Source organism: Lepidothrix coronata, unplaced genomic scaffold (assembly GCF_001604755.1).
Source record: "Lepidothrix coronata isolate B3197 unplaced genomic scaffold, Lepidothrix_coronata-1.0 Scaffold166, whole genome shotgun sequence".
In the NCBI taxonomy this organism is placed as follows: domain Eukaryota; kingdom Metazoa; phylum Chordata; class Aves; order Passeriformes; family Pipridae; genus Lepidothrix; species Lepidothrix coronata.
Window position 1 is genome coordinate 715865 of NW_016690346.1, and position 13453 is coordinate 729317.

Here is a 13453-nt window from a genome sequence, read left to right on the forward strand (position 1 = left end):
AATTTGATAGTTAAAAATGTGTTAAGGAATGATTCGTAGTATCAGATGATTCATGTGGCTCAAAATGAGTTATTTTCTGTAAGATTTTTTTAGATAGAAAAAAATTACAGATTATTTAAAATAATGACATGTTCTCCTCTGGTCAGAAGTTGACGTGTGTTAACAAGATTTTACTTACACCCACACTGTCAAGTGGCTATATTAGTACTAATGTTAATGTGAAGCCTAGGTTTAAATTATATTACCATTTCAATAACCAAACTCATATTCAGGGCACAGATACATCTGAGTAAAAGACTTTTGTGTCTAGATAAGAAGAGTTTAAAGACAGTCTGGCTCCCAGGCTAACTGAAAAGACGATGAGCTCCCAAAAGGCTGGGGAGGGAGTGCACAGCAGAGAGGAATTGAAGGAGAGAGACATAGAGAGGGAGTGAGGGAGACGGAGGGAGGATGTGTGCATTAGGGAAATTGCCAATAGGGTGGTTGGAAAAAGATTAATTACAGCAGTAGCAGCATAGCAAAGACAAAAGAACTGACTATGCCTGATGGGCTTCTAAGGTGAATTCATGAAAAAGAATGAGATCAAATACCAAGTTCGTTAAAGCACAGTGGTCGCAATCTGTGCTACTCAGTTGACATCAGTGGTATTACTCCAGGTTTACACCACTTGCAGTGAGAGGAATTTATCTCTGATTCTCTGACTTGTACCTAATATGTTGCAATCTTTCAGTCTGATACCCATCTGGGTCTGAGGTGCCTCTTTGCCAAATGGTGCAGTTCTCTCAGTTGTTAACGGCTGAGGATCAACTTCTGAAGAGGATGAGATTGTTTTAGTGACATTTGGCTCTGTGTTTAATTTCATCCTATCGAAAGATGGATGCCTCCCCAGTTCTAGTGAATTAGATTTAAGGATTTGTCCATACGTGCTAAACACTCACCTGTAGTTTCCCAAACATGTGTTCCTGGAGAACATCTGTGGAAATGTTGAGGGCCTGGTGTAATTAAGAGAATGGCAAGTACCCTGATCAGTGAGCTGCATGCCAAGTGGGTTTCATGAAGTTAAATGAAAAAGGACCTCAGAGTTCAGACAATGGCTGCTCTTCTAATTAACAGTATCTGTGATATTGCACTGCACCTTCAGCTTACATGGATGCCTACAGTTTACCAGACCATCCATCCTTCATTCACACAACTGATTAATGATTCTTTTGCATATGGGTTTCAAGTTTGAGGAATTTCTTTTCCTGGTGATAATTTTCTTTATCTGTGCTGTCAGTGAGGAAGTGCTGCTTTGCCCAGGGCAGAACCTGGTAAGAGAGGAGGCAGGACTGCGGATGGCTGCTTACACCATCCACACACATTACTGGAGTCCTGAGGAACACTCTACCTGGTACTGCAGCAGCCCCTGAAACTGACTGTCAGTAAGGCCCAGGCCTTCCCTCCAGAGACACCCTGGGATGAAGGTGGGGGGAGAAGAGACTACAGATATGGTGATGTTGACTCTGGGCTCTGGGTTTCCACACACTGGAGTTTAGGATTGTTGCATCTCTATCTGGGGTCAGTTGCTATGTATAGAGCGGTCATGGCATGCTTTGAGCACCCACAACTCCTCCACATTGGACCTTCCAAAGGGAACAGGATATTTAAGCACAAGAACATTTCCCCAGAATGCCACCCTACCTTCAAAGACCAAGTAGTCAGGTTGCATCTTCTGAAGAGCGTATACAATGTTTTCAGACCATTCCCTTCTCCCTAGGGCTTATGTGTTCTGCAAGTTTCCAGTCTCTGTGCAAGTCTGAATTTTATCTGCAAGCACATAACTTTGCTTGAAATCCACCAGAGGCCAAACCCTGCTCTCAGACAGTGTCAGGCACGTCTGTGGGCATCTGCAGGAGGTCAAAGTGAAGATCCAGTTCTGCCCAAAGGGGCTGATGAAAAGTCAGAGACTAAAAGATGAGGTTGTTTCTCTCTTATTCCTTAAGACACAAAGAGTTATTTATTTAAAAGACTGGCTTAGCTTTACTGTAATTAGTTTCACAATGGGTGCCTGGATGTTCCAGCCCCAACCAGGGACCTCTTGTTCTAGGCGCTAATCTTGCCACTGTGACCTTTGGCTCATTTAATACCTGGGTGTATCTGCTGATGTCCCTTTTTTTCTTTTCTTTTTTTTTTTTTTACCAGATAAATTTACATTTCATAGTCCATTCACATGTGCTAACCTAGTTATGAGCCAGTTTCACTCTTCATGAACTTCCTGCCTACAGGCATTTTTTGTAAATTGCTGTAATACGATAACTGAAAATCCTTTTTACTATCTTGAAACAGGAAATAAACATCCTGTTGTGAGAAGAGAATTAGAATTGTGCATGATGCTTCTTTTGTAATTTACTCAGTCTTGATAACATATATTATGTAGGAGAGACTTCTAGGGCATTAAACCAAAGATGACCAGTCATAAATCAACCTCAAGGAGAGAGTATGCTGAATCCCTGTTGCATAGCACTTAGATCATTCTTGTTCAGCTCGAGTGTTGGTAATCTTTTGTCTTTGAGAATGATGAGGAATTAGTGAGATTAGAAAATATTTAGAAATTCAATAGAACTTCTGGGTCTGCATTTTGTTGATTTTCAAATGAAAGTTCAAATAATTTGTACTTTCTGTCACCTACTACTTAATATTTGGAAGATATTTCCTGAAACATCAGAAATGTCAGCCTGCAGAGCATACCTAGGGTAGTGAGCTGGAGATTGCCTTTTTTTGGAGCAGTGGGCAGCAAACTCTTTGGTATCAGAGATCTTGAGGTATGTATTCTCCTTGTCATCCTTATATCCCCCAAACAATATAAGTAAAGTTCCTCTTCTCAGTCCTCCTAAATCTGTTTTTGTTTTTCTCTGTTGGAATTATTGATATATAACTTTTTTTCGTCAGGAGAATATTTTGCCTTTGCTTTCACTTAATCTAGGGTTTTGTTGTTTTGTTTTCTTTGGTTGGTTGGTTTTAACCTTTCTTTTTAATTGCATATGTTAAGGTATTGCTGGAAGTCTTATGAAGATGTTCTTATTTTAGGTGTCAATAGGAATTTTAAAGAATTGCTTCTGGTTTTATACCTCTTACACTTCTAGTCAGTGATGAATTTCATTTAAAAAGGAAAGAGCCAGCCACATTACTATAATTTCTGAAAAGTGTGTTGATGATGATTTGTGACAGAGGAATTGTTACGGTGTCTCTCAGTTAGATAACATCAGAGAAATTAGGCTAATGTTGGTATTTGGATTTCTACTGTCATTACTGAGAAATCTTTGGACCAAAACATTAGGGCAGATATTCTTTGCATAATATTCCTTTATGAGTAATGCTACACAATTATTTTTGAAATTGGAGTTCTTTGCTATACTAATCATAATATTATGAGAGAAATAATTCCAGTTTGGCATACATTTATAAACACTGTTGAAATGTTTAAGTGCTTGCAGCAGCTGTAGGACTGAATTTTTGGACCCTTTCTTTCTGTGCATGTGTCATGTTTCTCTGATTTGGGTAGTTTAACAGAAGTAGTTTTCAGATGAACGAGAAATAAGTGCAAGACAGTGCACTTATGCACGGTAATATTTGAACCTGGAGATGGGATTATTGGTCTGCCTTTATTCTGATGCTGCTGGTCAGACTGGATCAGAGTTGTTTAAACCTGGGGTTTTTTTGAGCCTTGGTAGGGTCCTTCAGCTGAACACTGAGTCATCTTTTTTTTCTTCCCCTCCACCCCCTCCCCCCCCCAGTTCTAAGAATACAGTTTAAGTATTTTATCCAGGCACATTTTCTGGGAAGTGGCTGGTGGTTAAAGGATATGTCTGTGAATCAGATATATGTGGCTCTAATCTGACGTCTACTTTTGAGTCATTCAGCTTCATCTACCCTGATGGGTGCAGGTAATCACGTCTCCTTCACCCACACTCTGAGGTGGCCACTTGTGGGCCAGCACTGGAGCAGCTGCATTATTGTGGTGCTAAACCCAAACAACTATATCCTGCCTCTTATATTACAAGTTCGTAACCAAAGTTCTGATTACACAAGTCACACGGTGAAATGTTAATCTCTCCAAAACCTGCAAGACACATTCCACATAGTTCATGGAGCAGGAGCTCTGGGAACGCTTCATAGGAGGAAAGTAGTGATGACATATCTCCCTACTCTGTCACTAAAGGGAACAGGTCTGGGCATTTGTCTGGTTACCAAGGCAACCAAGCAATATTCACTTTATCAACCTTTGATGATTTGGTTATTGCCACAGCTGGGAACTTGGATTACTCGGAAGTCCCCTTGGCTGTAGGGTCTTGCTGCTGATCATGAGTGCAAAGCACACTTGAACTGATCAAGAACCACAGCTGTGCCACTTTGAGATTATTACCTTGGACTTGTGCCTGCAGAGCTCCTGGACTGGAGTTGATTCCTGTCCGTCAGAAGGCAAGCAAAACAGATGTACGACTGTCAGCACTTGTAGGTCCCTCAGATGTAAAATCAGGGAAGCTACCAACCTTTTTCTTCCAGCGCTTGCTTGTAAAAGAAGTTTCTTACACATTAGGAAGCTGTGATTCCTAGTCTTTATTTGCTTAATCTGTGCTTTAACATATTGTTAATTCGTTTTCAGAAATGACTGCAACTTCAACGTGCTGGCATCTTTCAAAGTGGTTAAGGAAGAAATCTCTCTGTCTTGAAGAGTTTTCTGATAAGGCCCTAGTTTTGCATCTTAAAACAAGTGGGCATGCCCTAATGCCTCTCTGGAATGTCAGACTTGTTCTTCCCTGTATATTTTTGGCATTTTAAATGACAAAGTATTGTCAGTAGAAGTTTGTTTTGCTCTTTGTATAAGGGTATGGATGAATACTCCCTTTAAGTTCAGTGGGGTTGAGGTTTTGTTTGTATAGTTGTGAGCCTCTGGAGAGTTTCTGCAGCTTAATTAGTATTCATAGTGCTATTCTAGAAGTGTAAATTAGTTTTGATATTTTATTTTATTATAAATGATGCTGCCTTGTTTCAGATTTATTAGTTGCAGCTACTTACACAGTGACCATTTTCATCTCCACAATAAGCTTGCTCTGGTTTTCCTTTTGCAGTGTGGAAGATGGTGAGATCAGTCATACTTTGGAAATCCCTGTACTTTCTTCATATGTCTAGATAGGCCAAGGGTGGAGCTTTCTCTCTTACTCTGAACTCTGAATTCGTGCTATTTCAATTTCACTTTTGCATCTTTTTTGCAGTTGTTAGAACCTTGTCATCTTCAGCTGTCACCCTCCTTGCTAGTGGGGTGTACTCTCATACATTCTACATCAGCTTTTGTAGCTTTAATGATGAGAAAGAAACGACACCTTTTGTTATAACTATAGATACTAGCAGGACAAAATGCTGGTTTCTTTCAGTGGAAGTATACAGCACTCACAGTCATTCAGTAAGCTGACTATGTAAAGAATCAGCCTTATTTCATGAAAATAGTTAGTGCTATGTCTCAGCCATGTGGATGAGTGAGACAATGTTAATTCCAAGAATACAGGGAAATATGTACTTGGATACAATGGACTTGTGTATGAAGCCAAGTTTCCAAAGGCTTTACATGAAGAAAGGTAAAGACAGGTCCTTAATCCTACTTTCAGTTTAATGGACACAAAACCATATATGTTGCCTTCCAAAGGGTCAGTTTCATATAACAGAGAACTGCTATGAGTCCCTAAACTAGGGGAATAAATGTGTAAACAGGAAAATGAGAAAGGGAGCATATAGCAAGCACCAGAAGTTGAAAGTAAAAGTGGTAGAAAATTCAGCAGGGAAGAAGATGATATGCGTAGAAATCCCTAAACAGAACAAAAGAAAATTTATAGTATTTCACAGGATTTCAGGTATAAAACCTCTCCTAGATATGGTATTAATCCATTTATTAACTGGTAGAATTCTCGATAATAACGAAGAAAGGGCAGAAATGTTCAATCAATACTTCTATTCAGTATTTGGGGAAAAGCCAGATGATTCAGGACAGAATGATGATGGAATGCTTTTCATTCTAGCAGTAACTAAGGGAATGTGTTAAACAGCAGATATTAAAGTTAGATACATTAAAATTAGTGGATCTGGATAATTTACATCCAAGATTTTAAGATCGATAGTCAAGGAGCACTACAAGCCATTAATTTTGATTTTTAACAAGCCATAGAGCATTGGGGATGTTCCAGAGGACTACAAGAAAGCTAATGTTGTACCAATATTTAAAAAAGGTAAATGCAGTGACCCAAGTAATTATAGGCCTGTCAGCTTGCCTTCGATCCCAGGCAAAATAATGGAATGGCTGATAGGGTTGCTTGAGTAATAAGGAATTAAAAGAAGGTGATATAATTAAAGACAATCAGGATGATTCTGATGAAACTAACTTGCTATAATTTAAAAGCAGTTTTCAAATGGAGTGATTTACAGTTTTGATGCAATAGATTTAGCAGCCTGTGAGATATTTGTACAGTTTGACATTTTGATTATTCAAATAGAGGCTAGCTCTGCAAACAGTGGTTTAAGAGAGAAGTTAGGAGGAGTTTAGGAATCTGAATCTAAAATGGCAATCCTGAAAGCTCAGCTCGGTGACTGCCCAGAACTGCCTTAATATCCTTGGTTTTCAGCTGGAGAAGTTTCCAAGGCAACTGAGGTTCTGCTTTTGTGCACTCCCAGAAGACACCTCAATCCTGACAGGGTTGAGCAGTTCAGTATCAATGTCATAACTATACATTTGTCTGCCTGTTTCCCGTACAGAGCTTGATCCAAGGAATGTGCTTGTGGCACACTTCAAGGATCAGTCTGTGCACAAAATGCAAAAGCAGATGCAGCCTTTCTTTAATACATGACCACAGTAAAAGGTCTTTTATTCAATTACTCAGTGGTTAGAGCTTGTCCAGGTTAGAAAAACTCAAAGTAGAACTCTTTCCTCTCTTGAAAATGTATCAAATCTACTTATCTCCCTGGATCTCACCAATTATTGGTGTATGGTGATGATGGAGAAAGAAGGGGCTGAATACACATTAACAGGAGCAACAATCACGCTGAAGTCAAGTTATAATCACAACAGTGCTCTCATCATGAAGTGAAATGAACCTCAAGTATAAATTCTGCAAAGAAAAGCTATGTCAAGAAGAAGAGTAGGGAATATCATGTGACTGCTCCAAAATTATCCTAAGGGTGCAAATAGGGATAGTAAGTTTATCCAAGGTCCACACACAGTCAATACAGACCCCTTCAGAGGACAATTTTTCCTATCCTAAGACAAGTATCCAAGATCTTTGGGATGAATTCCTCTGTTCAGGTGCTTCCATCACTGGGCAGGTAGGTTAGATTACATCCATAGTAAAAGTCAGGAAAAAGAAGTTCCACCATAAGTACATACATTTTGATCAGAGAAAGCTCTTGAGTTCAGCAAATGTTGTTCAATTAGTGATAAAATTAAGCAAGAAATAAAACACCAGCTTTTACCAGTGAAGGTCACTTATAGTTGTTTATCAAAAACTATATTTTTTTTTACATTACAAATAGTAGGAGAAATATATGTGTGTAAATATATATATATATATGTTTCTCCTTAAGTCTATTCTTTTGTCAGTCACAGCTGCTGAAACAGGAATTAATTCTGGGAGCTCCCAGGACTTGTCTTGTATAAGGGGTCATGTCCAGATGATCACTGTGGTTCCCTCCAGTCTTAAAAGATCCAGCAAAAAGCACTGAGGACAAACAAACTGAAAACCCAAGCCCATGCAGTAAGAAGCTTTCCCTGCCCAGGAAAGCAGATAATCTAAATAGACAAGACAGACTGGGGTGAGAAAAAGGATGTGTTATCTCTGTTTCACAGATGGGAAACAGAGGCACAGAGAGATTAAGTGATTTACACAAGGTTTGTGTCACAGCCAGGAATGGGAGCCAGATCTCCTGAATTCTGTGTCACTACCTTAACAACAAGACCATTTTTTCTCTCTCTTGCCATAGCCTTGAGAGGGAAAGGCCTGTACTGTCTTATACACAAAATTGCACCATTGCTTATTGGGTAATCTAATAAAATGCTATACATGGAGCATACATCTGGTGTTCTGATTTCTCCTCTTCTGTCAGACTGCCTCCTCTTTCCTTCCTTCATCTTTTCTTTTATCCTCCCTTTCCTTTGTTTTCACTGTCTCTTGCAAAGGACATCAGTGTCAATTATACTAAAAGAAAGCCCCACTGTCTCAGAAATAGCGTAATCAGACCATCTAACCTTTTAATGTACAGTCAGAAACGTACCAGGCATACCTGGCCACATGGCTTCTTCCACTGAGTTTGCAAACATGAAGAGAAGAAAAAATAGGAGACGGCATTTGAGATTTGCCTTGTTTATTATGACCAAATCTGAGTAGATTTTCAAGGGAGTCAGGAATTATCTCAATGGGGTCTGCTTAGCTGAGTTGGCTAGGTTCAATTATGTCTAAATCCTTAAATCTTTCTGCTCTGTATCTTTTCATTTCACACATGGCTCTGGCTACTGTTTTCTAAGCCCCTTTGGGTAAAACCATTTCATTTTAGATACAGATAGCAGGATCCTGAGATGGGACAGTACCTTGAACAAAACCTGTGAATACCCAGCCTGTCTCTATGGTGTCTCTGAGAGTGCCTCTTCCCTCCTGATCTATGATATTTTTGGCATTCAGTCTTCTAGTGCCTCATAATCTTGCAAGTGAGCAAGATGCAAGATAGAAAAGCATGTAATAATGTTGTACATATGCAGAACAGAAGAATATCCAAGAGGGTGTCAAAATTTTCAGCGTGGCTACGGATAGAGGACAGTCAAGCATGATTGGCAAAGGGAGGACAGTTTGCCCAGGGCCCTCTGTTCTGAGAGGTTAGAGAGGGCCCCAGCTAATTGCCTAATGATACACAAGAGGTCATAACCTCCACCTTTGCCCCTGCCCCCCTGGAACTGCTGCTATTGCTTGTTCCTGCACTGCGGCCACCTACACAGCACAGGGGACAATGGCCAGCCAACAATGTGTTTTATTTTGGACAGGCAAGCAAAGGCCATACATGGCAACTGAAATTCACATCAAGCAGGGTACAGATAGTGGGTCTGAATCTTAGGTGTGTGCATAGCAAAGGTGACCTTGCTGAGAGATGTAGCTTTGGGCTCTGCTGCATCATAAAAAGTTCTGGTCAAAACTCAGAGAACCTGAACCTCTTTCCATCCAGCTGCTCCCTGGGAATAGGTTCCCAGAATCAGGTTATCCTCCTATTAAGGGAGGCATAAAGGATAGTGCTGCGAGAATTACAATGCCTTTTTATGGAAAGATCAATGGCATATTCTCAGCTAGAATGCTGTTTTTAGGTAGGGGTAGCTTCACCTCATAAAAGATTATATGGCTGACATATTTTTACGTCCAGAGAAGAGTAACAAAACCTTTGATGAAAAGGTATGAGATGAAGATATGGACAATTCAGTAGTGGAAGGTGGCAAGTAAGAGTTGTCACTGCAGTATATAATATAACAGATGGTACCAAGGGGTCATGTAGTCACTACTGTGTACCCTCTTTTGTAATAAATATCAGAGAGATATTTGGAAATAAAAGCAACAGGTTTAAATCTAAAACAGCAAATGCATTTTTAACACAGTGTCTCTGCCATGGCCTTGAGAAAATACTGAGGTAAAAAGCTCAGCAGGATTAACAAATGTTAGACATTGCAATCGATACTGCCTACATCTGCAGTTAAACTATCCAGGCTAAAAGTTAATCTATTAACTCATATTTTAATGTAATACAATTTTAATAACTCAGATCTCTGCGTCAGGGCTTGTGACAATGAGTACTTCCCTCTTGCAGTGAAACGGGACTGCGGAACATGTTTTTGGATGGGCATTTGTCCTTTGCAGGGGGAGTTCTTCTGCATGTGTTCCTGGCAAGCAGGACAAGCAGGATTTCAGGCAAGCTGGACCTCTGATCTGATCCGCTCTGGCACCTGACGCTGGCTCGGGTGCTGAGAGGCGGCTGGCCGGGCTCCCCTGCTGGCGGTCGGGGCTGAGCTCCCAGAGCCCTTCCCGGGGCTGGTCCTGTTGGCATTTCTGCCTGCCAAACTTGGGCTTGCAAAACACAGGCTCAGCTTGGCAGCAATGAGCACGACGTGTTCAGGCAGCTTTGAGGTTTCACCCAAATCGCCTGCCCTTCCCTGGAAGACACCACCTATGTTAAACTTACCCTAGGCAGGAAATGGAAGAACACATCAGATCTAATTAAAATATAAAAAAAAATAATTAAAAATCCTTAAAACGAACTGCATAGTCTTCTCTGCGCATAGGAGCAGGGGGGATGTGCTTGATTCATACTGTGATTCGAATGGAAGTGAGAGTAAATTGAAGGCTGATATATATCAATGCCGAGGGCAGGATTTAGACAAGTGAACAGTTGTTCCTACAGCAAAAACAGATAATGTTGTCAAGTTTGTTCCCTAACCAAGGATTCAATCAAACACTCACCAGACTCGAGCTAAATCTCCACAACCTTTATTGCTTCCTGTACACTCATTTAAATCTTGCCTAACCCCTTCCTGTCCCAGCGCTGGTTTCCTTCTTCCTCCCGAGGGTGGTATTAGGATCCGCCCACGAAACCATGTCAGCAGGTGAAGTCTGTAGATGGGCTATGACAAGCTATTTATCACAATTTTTGTAATTTCTGTCCCCACTTCCCAGTAAATGCAATAAGCTTCTGAACACTTTAGTCCTGAAACCCACTGCTGTATCCAAAAGATTGTTTCTCCTTCTGGCATGTGAATATGGCAGTTTACTGTCCCATGGCACTGCTACAGGCACTTAAAGGTAGTTTGAAATAATTTATGTTTTTTAAGAGAAAAAAACACCACAAACACAGTTAGAACTTTTACAAGCTTTGGAAATAGGTCATTCCCCTTAAATCTCTTTATTAAGCAAAGTAAACAGACTCACAAAGAGAAATTGTAATGAGCATTTCCTCTCTGCATTTGGAAACCATAGAGAGCTTGTCCCATCCATGACCAAGTGTGGATCTCCAGAAAGTGAAGCTGATAGAAATATGTGACATGACACTCATGCTACAGGGCTTCCTTGTGCTTGGCATCTCCATCCACGTCTACCATACACATTTTGCTATTTCTCCCTTCTTTCTAGTAAGCAGCGAACAGAGATATCTTAGAAAAAGTTTCTTAGGAAAGGAAGGAAATGTACATTCAGAAAGGAGTTGCCTCATGCTCTCATCAACAAAGCAAAATTGACTGTCAGAGGGTATGTTTTTGCTGCTTTCAAGCTTGCCAGAGCCTTGCATGGGGAAGGGAGCAGGACTGCAGCTTCTTGGGGCTGCTTCACGAACTGCTGGCAAGGCTGCCCTTGGGCAAAGTCACACCTGGGAGGCTGGAGGCTTGGAAAGTCTCCTCCCTCAGTTACGTCCACTTCCTGCTCTGACTCTGCTGCTCACTTTTGCAGTGCATAATATGAGCTGACACCTGGGGTGTGTCAGGAAGTTTGATGCATTTTTGTATGTAAGATACTACTAATGAATACATAACTTTGGGGAAAAAAAACCTTCTGGGACTAATAAGAGGAATTTTTTTGGGAATTATGTAGGAAGTACACTGATAGTTCACCAGGTGGCAACACTAATTTTTATCTATTTTTTGCTTTTAGTGGTAGCTTCTCACTGGCAGAGATAGAGGAAAATAGGAAATATCCCAGATGTTACATACAGAAGAGGGTCAGTTTCAGAGAGAGTTTACTTTTGCTCCATTGTCAAGGTAGACTGAAGGAAAGGGCCCCAGGGATTGTGCAAGAGATGAACACATTGTGTGAGGTTTTTTTCAAAGACACTTTCAGCCAAACACTATCTCAGCTGGGGAGTCTGAGAGTGAAAAGCATAAATGTGTTGATATAAATACACATCAGGGTGCACCCATAAACATGAAGCAATTCTGGTGTGCTGGTTCGCTATGCAGACACCAGAAAAATCAAGCAACAGTGGTCTGTGATTTCAATCCTTCTTCAGCATAGCCAATTTTTTATCTTTGAATACTCTTTTCCTTTGATAAATCCAGGGTGGCTTGAATTTTCAATGCTAGTTTATGCCCACTGTCCCAGACCATGCCCTGTGTTACTGAAGCAGAGCTTTCAGCTTTAGCCAGCTCACACTACAGACACGCAGAGGACTGGAGACAGTACGGGAGTACACACACGCTCACTGACTGTCCTCAAACTACCAAGGGAGGGAGATTGCAAGGAATTTGGACAAACTTGCTCAAAGAGCCAGCTGTCTACTCTCCTCTGAACATGGAATTTAAAAGATCTCAACAAACAAACTATTCTGGTCTTTTGATTCATATTCAACTTTTGATTCTTTTCCTTCTGTGCTTCAATCACTCCCAAACCCTCCGTTCTCTGGCCTTAAAGTCAAACAGTGTTGCAGTGCACAGGAACTGTAAAATTTATCCTCTCAGTAACTGCTCAAATCTCATCTCTAATCCTCTAAACTCCTTGATTCAGGGTAGTTTAAATTGTTGTAAATATCTTTGAGGTGGATTATACAGCTTAATTGCTACTAAGGGAATAATAATATTATGTGTATGTGCATACATATTATAATGTACATAGAAAGACACAGACACAGGCAGAAAATCTTTCTAGCAAAGAATATATTAAATAATAGTTTAAACTACTCAGGATTTGGGAAAGCCTGTTAAAAGGATTAGAAACTAAATCCAAAATGGGACAAGGGGTAAAGGTAATAATTTTTCTCAGATGGCAATGGCAGCAACACACTATTTTCTGTCTTTCTGTAAGTATGTTTTCTTTATACATGGTCTATAGCACTTAATGAGAGATTATGATCTTTTCTATTAAGTCAATCTCAATTATGCAAAAGATATGTGTCTGAGGAATCATAGAGACTGGATGTGGCACTTAGTGCCATGGTCTAGTAACCACGGCGGTGTTGGATCAAGGGTTGGACTCGATGATCTTGGAGGTCTTTTCCAACCCAGTTGATTCTATGATTTTATGATTCTATGATAGATAATACTCTCACAAGATGATAGAGGCAGAATGTCCATCAGTAGCATTTCTTTCGTTGGGAGGAAATAGTTTCCCATCATCCAAACATCAGAGTTGTAAGTCCATCTGGCCGAAAATAACTAAAACCTGAGAAAAACTGCATAAAAAAAAAAAGCTAAATATAACTTTCTTCATGTGAGGAATCCTGCTGAGTTGCTTGTGACCAATGCACATGTGCAGATGCCTGGGCAACTGGGGCCAAAGGCTTTGTCCTGGAAATGTGCTGTCAAATATAAACCTTCTAAAGAAAGTATCTGTGATAGTAACCATTCCTGAGAGTGGGAGAGAAAAAATATATTAAGAAGATTTTAATTTCTTCATAAGAAGAAATATTATGATAGGTATTC

General features: G+C 40.3%; 1 long non-coding RNA gene across 1 annotated transcript in view; it reads left to right on the forward strand.

Annotated features, from left to right (window-relative positions):
* The first annotated feature begins 2452 nt into the window (after positions 1 to 2452).
* The window catches only part of LOC108504504, a 30396-nt gene continuing 19395 nt past the window's right edge, over positions 2453 to 13453 (forward strand). The window contains exon 1 of the long non-coding RNA XR_001877139.1: positions 2453 to 2801. This is a non-coding gene — a long non-coding RNA (uncharacterized LOC108504504). The remainder of the gene's footprint in view (positions 2802 to 13453) is intronic.